The sequence below is a fragment of the Mustela lutreola genome, chromosome 17 (genome assembly GCF_030435805.1).
Source record: "Mustela lutreola isolate mMusLut2 chromosome 17, mMusLut2.pri, whole genome shotgun sequence".
NCBI lineage: Eukaryota > Metazoa > Chordata > Mammalia > Carnivora > Mustelidae > Mustela > Mustela lutreola.
In genome coordinates, this window is record NC_081306.1 from 26,540,359 (window position 1) to 26,547,071 (window position 6,713).

The window sequence follows — 6,713 nt, forward strand, 5'->3', positions numbered from 1 at the left end:
CCTTCGTTAGATGCGAAGCGATACAGAGGTCCTTTTTTTTTTTTTTAATTTTACAAGGTAAAGTCAGTGAACATATCCAACTTGACGAATACGTCTCTAAAATGTCAATCCAGGCAAAGATTTTTCTGCCTACAGTTTGGAGCCTACGTGGTGACGTTTTTAAAATGCTTTCAGTCCCTCAGTGAGGCTCTTAGAAGCTAGCCAGGGCTTACTACGTGCCAGGCACTGTGTCAGGTGTTGGAGCTAAAGGGAAGGAGAGCTTGGAGGCTGGCTGGGGAGGGACATCCATGACACAACCACAGCTAGAAACGGAGGCCAGTGCTAGAAAAGAGAGAGCAGGCTGCATGGAGAGTGTGTACCATGGGGCTTGTGAGCTCAGGAATAACTGGGAGTAACTGGAGTGGGGAGATAGGGGAGAGGAAGAGGGTCTTCCCATCAATGGGAATCACCTGTGCTTGGAGGCAGGCGCCATGAGGGGTCTCCACAGGAAGAGGGAGGCAGTGTGGTTGAAGGGCAGAGAGATGGGGCAGAACAGGCATCAGTCAGTTGGAGGGCTATGAAGAAACTGATGCGAGGATTATGGGTGCCTTTGGAGGACTGGGAATTTGTTAGAAGATCAGTGCAGATTTCTATGGAGACAAATGCCAGGAACTGATAGGTCTTTGAAAGGTCACTCTGGCTGCCTTTTGGCAAAGGGGTTGGTAAAAGGCACTTGCAGGTGTGAACACACCAGGTGGGAGGTGAGTGCAGGAAATCAGGTGAGGGAGCATGGGAACTTGGTCCGGGGGTATATAAGGGAGAATAGCCTTTAAGGAGTTCCACAAATTGGCACCAGCTGTGGCTTCATTACAGAGCTGGAAGGTGGAGGTGGGTGTGCCCTGGAGGTTACAGAAATTACATGAGAAAGGGACGTCTTTTTAGATCTTTTTTGCAACTAGAGGAACTCTCACCTTATTGATAGAATTCCAGAGTGGGAACCGATGGACATGAGGACATCTTTGAAATGTCTGAATATGTTCTTCAACATCTTTGCAAGTGACGAGGAGACCTTGACCTTAGGAGGCCTCGGCCCTCTTTGTAGCCAAAAAGATTTCACCTACAGATGTGGGTTCTCCCTTTTAAAGTCAAGGAGACAGCCCTTCCAAAGGACACCTCCTATCATTTTACCTTCTCATCATAACTCACGTGCTGGGATCTCCAAGACCCTCTGTTCCAGGTTGTGAGTATCCACTTTGGCCGGGCTGGTCTTGCCACCACAGGAAATCTAGAGCCTGTAGTGCTATTAATAACATCATCTAAGACTGTATTTGCTGCCCTCATGGCCTCTTCCCACCATGACTCACTGAAGCTTTTTACACATTGTATCCATTAACCTATAGTTCCCAAAACTCATCTTCTCTAGTGCCATTAATTTTTAGGGGGCCAGGCAAACCTTAAACTTGTCCCCCTTAATTGGATCCCTGTGCCCCCACAATCTCTGAATGCCTTTCACCATGATCCTTGAATGAGATCTGAGACCACTGCTGGTACCTAACACTTCTTGGCACCTTGTTTGTTCGGTTCTTGGAAGAGGAGGTGGCTATGGAGGTGAGTGGGGATGGGAGTGGGAGGATTTCTCCCTTCACTTCTCTTTTTGTTTTTTCAAATAATGGGTTTTGAGGGGGAGGGAAAGGTTAACCAGACCATTTATTTTCCATCTCCCATCCATAAAATGTTTACCACTCCCCACTGGAAGAATTTAGATCTTTCGTTTGAATCTCCAGGAAAATCTCCCAAACCCAGACCACCACCATGTGGATTCAGCCATCTTCTGATTCACCTCCAGATTGTCTCCTCCTAACTGCTCAAGCCACAGGTTAAGGGCGAAATGTTCAATGCCCAAGCAATATAGTGGGGATCACGTTTATCTAAGCAATTGCATGCTGCTCTGTATCTGCATACAGGGGGTCTCTCCCAAGCCTTTCCAACCTCAGCAAAACAAGACAAAGCCCCAGCGATCTGTGGTATATATCATTCATTCATTCCTGGGTTCAACACTCATGGCGGATCCCCACCAAGACAGTGGGAGAGCAAGGACTGGAGAAATCCTGGAAGCTGAAGTCTGAGGAGGATTTCAAATTCAAGTCAGAGATGAAAGAAACATCTGGACTAGGTCCTCAGGTACATGCAGTATTCTGAACTGAGGCTAGAACCAGAGACCATTCTAAAGAAAGGCCTCTACAGGTGGGCTCTCACAGGTGGGCTCCGACTCAGTTTCGTGTATATTCTTTCATGAAATAGCTCTTCGGGTCAACATGCAGAAGAAAACCATTTAATAAAACTGACAATGAGGAGAGGAAAGGGAAGCCAGAAGGCTTGTGAATGGGGAGAGAGGAAGAGCCAGGGCAGAAGACCAAGAATCCCTCCCTGCCCTCCTTGCTGCCAGGGAGGTCTGAGGGTCTAGTTTCCACCTGGGATCCCAAGTCCAGAACAAAAGCAGCGGGGCCAAGGCTGGGGAGGGAAGGTGGTCCTCAGCACGCGGGAGTGGGGGTGCCCAACGATGGGGGCTAGTGCGCCCGCTGGTGGGGGGCACCTCGCAAGGCACTGTCCCCAGCCCGACCCCATGCGGACCCGGGTTCGGCCCAGCGTCCGGGGTGGTCCCGGTGCCCTGGGGTTCCTGGGAGGCTGGGCCTAGACAACCCCCCTCCCCGCCCCCAGGTCGCGTCCCCAGCTTTCTGCTCCTGGTGAGGGCGCGGCGCGGTGTAACTTTACCTGTGCGCAGAGGGTGGTTCGGAGAAGCCTTGGGGCGGGAAGGGGCAGCAGGCAGCAGGAGCGGGACTGCAGGGCCTCACGCAGGAGCCCACGGACGGCGAGTCCGGTGGGTCCTGCAGTCCCGACTGGGCCGCAGCACAGCACCGCGGCGCTGCGTGCCTTTCCTCCGCCAGCCGCTCCACCTCCTCCCAGACTCTCCGCCACATCCTCCGAGAGCTTACTTCCCGCTTTGGCAATTAGCAAAGTCCCTTCTCCCGCCGCCCTCGACCCGCCCCCGCCCCCATCCCTCCTGAGTCCTCCCCGAGCTCACTACCCGCTTTGGCAATTAGCAAAGCCCCTTCTCTGCGCCGCCCCCGCCCCCCTCCCTCCTGAGGCCGGCCCGGGCTGGGGCGCGGGACCGAAGCCCTGGGGGGCTGCAAGCGTGGCCAGCGCCGGCTCTGGGCAGACTCCTAGCCTGGCTCCCTGAGCGGGTGTCCGCCCATGGCCTGGCTGCGAAAAGGTCATCAGTCCTGTTAACCCTGGCTGCACTCTCCAGTCAGTTTGCTGGCTTCCTGATTGCGCCCAAAGCCAGCAACCAGCTTCCCCAGCACAGGCCTGGGCTGAGATGCCTGCCCGGGATCTGTTGAGCAGTCTACTCATCTCCAGGCAGGGATGGCACTTCGACCTGGATGTTTGGGCTTTTTGATTGTTTTTTGGTCATTGGTTATTACATGACCTCCAGGGTAGGTGCTCCACAAAGGGAGTGAAAACAGGACGCCTGATATATAGGCATACGGCCATTCTAGAAAAATAGCTTGGGGTTCTCTCAAAAACGCGGCATTGGTCCTTGCACTATGGTTTAATAGAAAAGGGATTATGCACCAAGTTACTTACGTGAGCATAGGTTAAAATATTGTTCATCTCCTACAACAAATGGGGGTATGCTCTTTAGTAAACTAATTCAAGTCAATTAGAGACATTGTCTTCAAGGGATAACATCATAGAGACTAGAATCAGAATCATACTTTTGGGATCAGAATCATACTTTTGGGAAAATTGGGCCCAGGTTTTTTGTTTTGTTTTATGATTTTATTTATTTATTTGACAGACAGAGACCACAAGTAGGCAGAGAGGCAGAGAGAGAGGGGGAAGCAGGCTCCCTGCTGAACACAGAGCCTGATGCAGAGCTCGATCCCAGGACCCTGAGATCATGGCCTGAGCCGAAGGCAGAGGCTTAACCCACTGAGCTACCCAGGCGCCCCTGGGCCCAGGTTTTGATGGCTTCTTTCCTCAATCTTATAAAACCTATTTGAACTCTACTGGATGCCAGAACTGCTTAAAAATATTTGGTCCCTTGTAATTTTAACCTTCCAGTATTCAATGCACCTGATCCATGTAATATCCTATAGTATTTTTGTCAAATGAAGACTCTCAAAGTGTGTTTCTTGGGAGACACTTTTCAATTGGTTGCTTACATTTCTGCATTTATTATTTGTTCTAGACCATCCTTTGAAGATGGTTGTATTGAATAGACTTGGAAGACAGAAATAGTATCTTTTTTTTTTTAACTTAACCTGTTGTGTTTGCAAATATTATCTGCCTCTGTTTTGATTCTTTTTGTGGGAACTGAGGCTCAGAACTGATATATAACTCCCACCCCTACACACACACACACACACACACACACACACACAAACACACACACACACACACACACACACAAATACTGTTAATATTCTGGCTACCTCTATTGCTGTGAATAATAAACTATATTATTTCTGAACCATGAGTCTGCGTCTTCTATCAACACCCAAGAAACCACGGCAGACTCATACACCAGCTTTCAAATAAGGGAAAATAATCTCAGATGCTTTATATTTTTTGATAGTGTTACCTACTTCTGAACATATGACTGAACACATATAAAGCTGGAGCCATGACCATTTAGAGCTTCTTCTGTGGAAGAACTATGCATTCACTAGTAAACACATGTAGTTTCATCTTTTTTTTTTTTTCCTCCTTGACACCATTTCCTCTCTCACAGTGTTGCTCAAATTGGATGGAGTCTAAGGTCTTTTGAGGAAATTTTTGTTTAATGACTCAAAATAAAATAAGAAGAGTCTAATGTGCTAAAAATAATTCTAGATAAAAGGTATAAGATCATGCCAGAAAGGATAGTAATTTTATCTAACAACTGCCTGTTCACCCCTTATTTGTTCATTAACTAATTTCCAAATTCCTGACTAAATCCCTTTTGTAAGCCAGAATGTGAGCTAAAAACTGGGATTTTAAAAAAGTTTTCATTTGAAATCCAGTTAGTTAACATATATGGTTGTATTAGTTTCATGTGTACAATATAACATATAGCACTCAGTGCTCATCATGACAAGTGCTCTAATTAACCCCCATCACTTATTTAATCCATCACTCCTTTCCGATCCCCTCAAGTAACCATCAGTTTGCTCTCCGTAATGAAATGTCTGTTTCTTGCTTTGTTTCTCTTTCTATGTCTTATTATTTTCCCCTTTGCTTGTTTGTTTCCTTTTCTTTTATTCCATATATGAGTAAAGGTATTTGTCTTTCTCTGACTGACTTATTTCACTTTTAGCATTATGCTGTCTAGTTCCATCCATGTTATTGCAAATGGCAAGATTTCAGTCTTTTTTATGGCAGATTAAAATTCCATTGTATATACATACCACTTATTCTTTATTTGTTCATAAATTGATGGATACTTGGGCTCTTTCCATATCTTAGCTTTACAAATAATGCTGCTATAAACATAGGGGTGCTAGCATCCCTTTGAATAAGTTTTCTTATATTCATTGGGTAAATACACACCAACAGGATTGTTGGATCACAAAGGACTTCTATTTTTAAATTTTATGGAAATTCCATACTGTTTTCAAATATGGCTGTATCAGTTTGCATCACCACCAACAGTTCACAATTGTTACTTTTTCTTTTTTTTTTTAAGATTTTATTCATTTGACAGAGAGAGATCACAAGTAGAGAGAGAGAGAGGAGGGAGCAGGCTCCATGCCTGGCAGAGAGCCCGATGTGGGACTTGATTCCAGGACCCTGAGATCATGACCTGACCTGAAAGCAGAGGCTTAACCCACTGAGCCACCCAGGCAGCCCCCACAAGTGTTACTTTTTCACATTCTCTCCAACACTTTTTGTTTCTTGTAGTGTTGATTTTAGCCATTCTGACAGGTGTGAGGTGGTATGTCTTTCTAGTATTGCTTTGCAATTTCCTGATGATACATGATGATGGACATCTTTTCATGTATCTACTGAACATTTGAATGTGTTCTTTGGGGAAACACTTGTTCATGTCTTCTATCCAGGTTTTTATTGGATTATTTGTTTTTGGATGTTGACTAAAAACTGGATATTTTTTTTTTAAAGATTTTATTTATTTATTTGACAGACAGAGATCACAAGTAGGCAGAGAGGCAGGCAGAGAGAGGGAAGGGGGAAGCAGGCTCCCCGCCGAGCAGAGAGCCCCATGCGGGGCTCGATCCCAGGACCCTGAGATCATGACCTGAGCCGAAGGCAGAGGCTTTAACCCACTGAGCCACCCAGGCGCCCCTAAAAACTGGATATTAAGTAACACACAAGACAGGTTTCCTTGAGCTTCAATTTTATTTGCATGAGTATCATTAACAGGGAAAATTGTGCATATGTGTATGTACAAGTGTGTTTACGTATACATCTATCTATCTATCCTCTATCCCCTGTCTTCTAATTGTGGTAAATCCTGTAAGGTGGGGAATGGGATAGTCTGAAGAAATGTGCTGCTGGATATGTTGGGTAAGCAAATTTAATTGCACTCAGATGCATTGGATATAAGTGAATCACTCAAATGAGTTATTTAATATTATATAGAAACAAATTAAAATTTTATGTAGTTGAAAATAATAGGTAGTTAAAATAATTTTTGTTGTTTGTTGTTTTTGTGTCTTTTTTTGTTTATATAT

At 45.7% G+C, this 6,713-nt stretch overlaps 1 long non-coding RNA gene across 1 annotated transcript in view; it reads right to left on the bottom strand.

Moving 5' to 3' along the window:
• The window catches only part of LOC131819949 (uncharacterized), an 84,322-nt gene extending 81,366 nt beyond the window's left edge, over positions 1-2,956 (bottom strand). Inside the window, exon 1 of the long non-coding RNA XR_009349418.1 lies at positions 2,752-2,956. This is a non-coding gene — a long non-coding RNA (uncharacterized LOC131819949). The remainder of the gene's footprint in view (positions 1-2,751) is intronic.
• Positions 2,957-6,713: the final 3,757 nt, after the last annotated feature.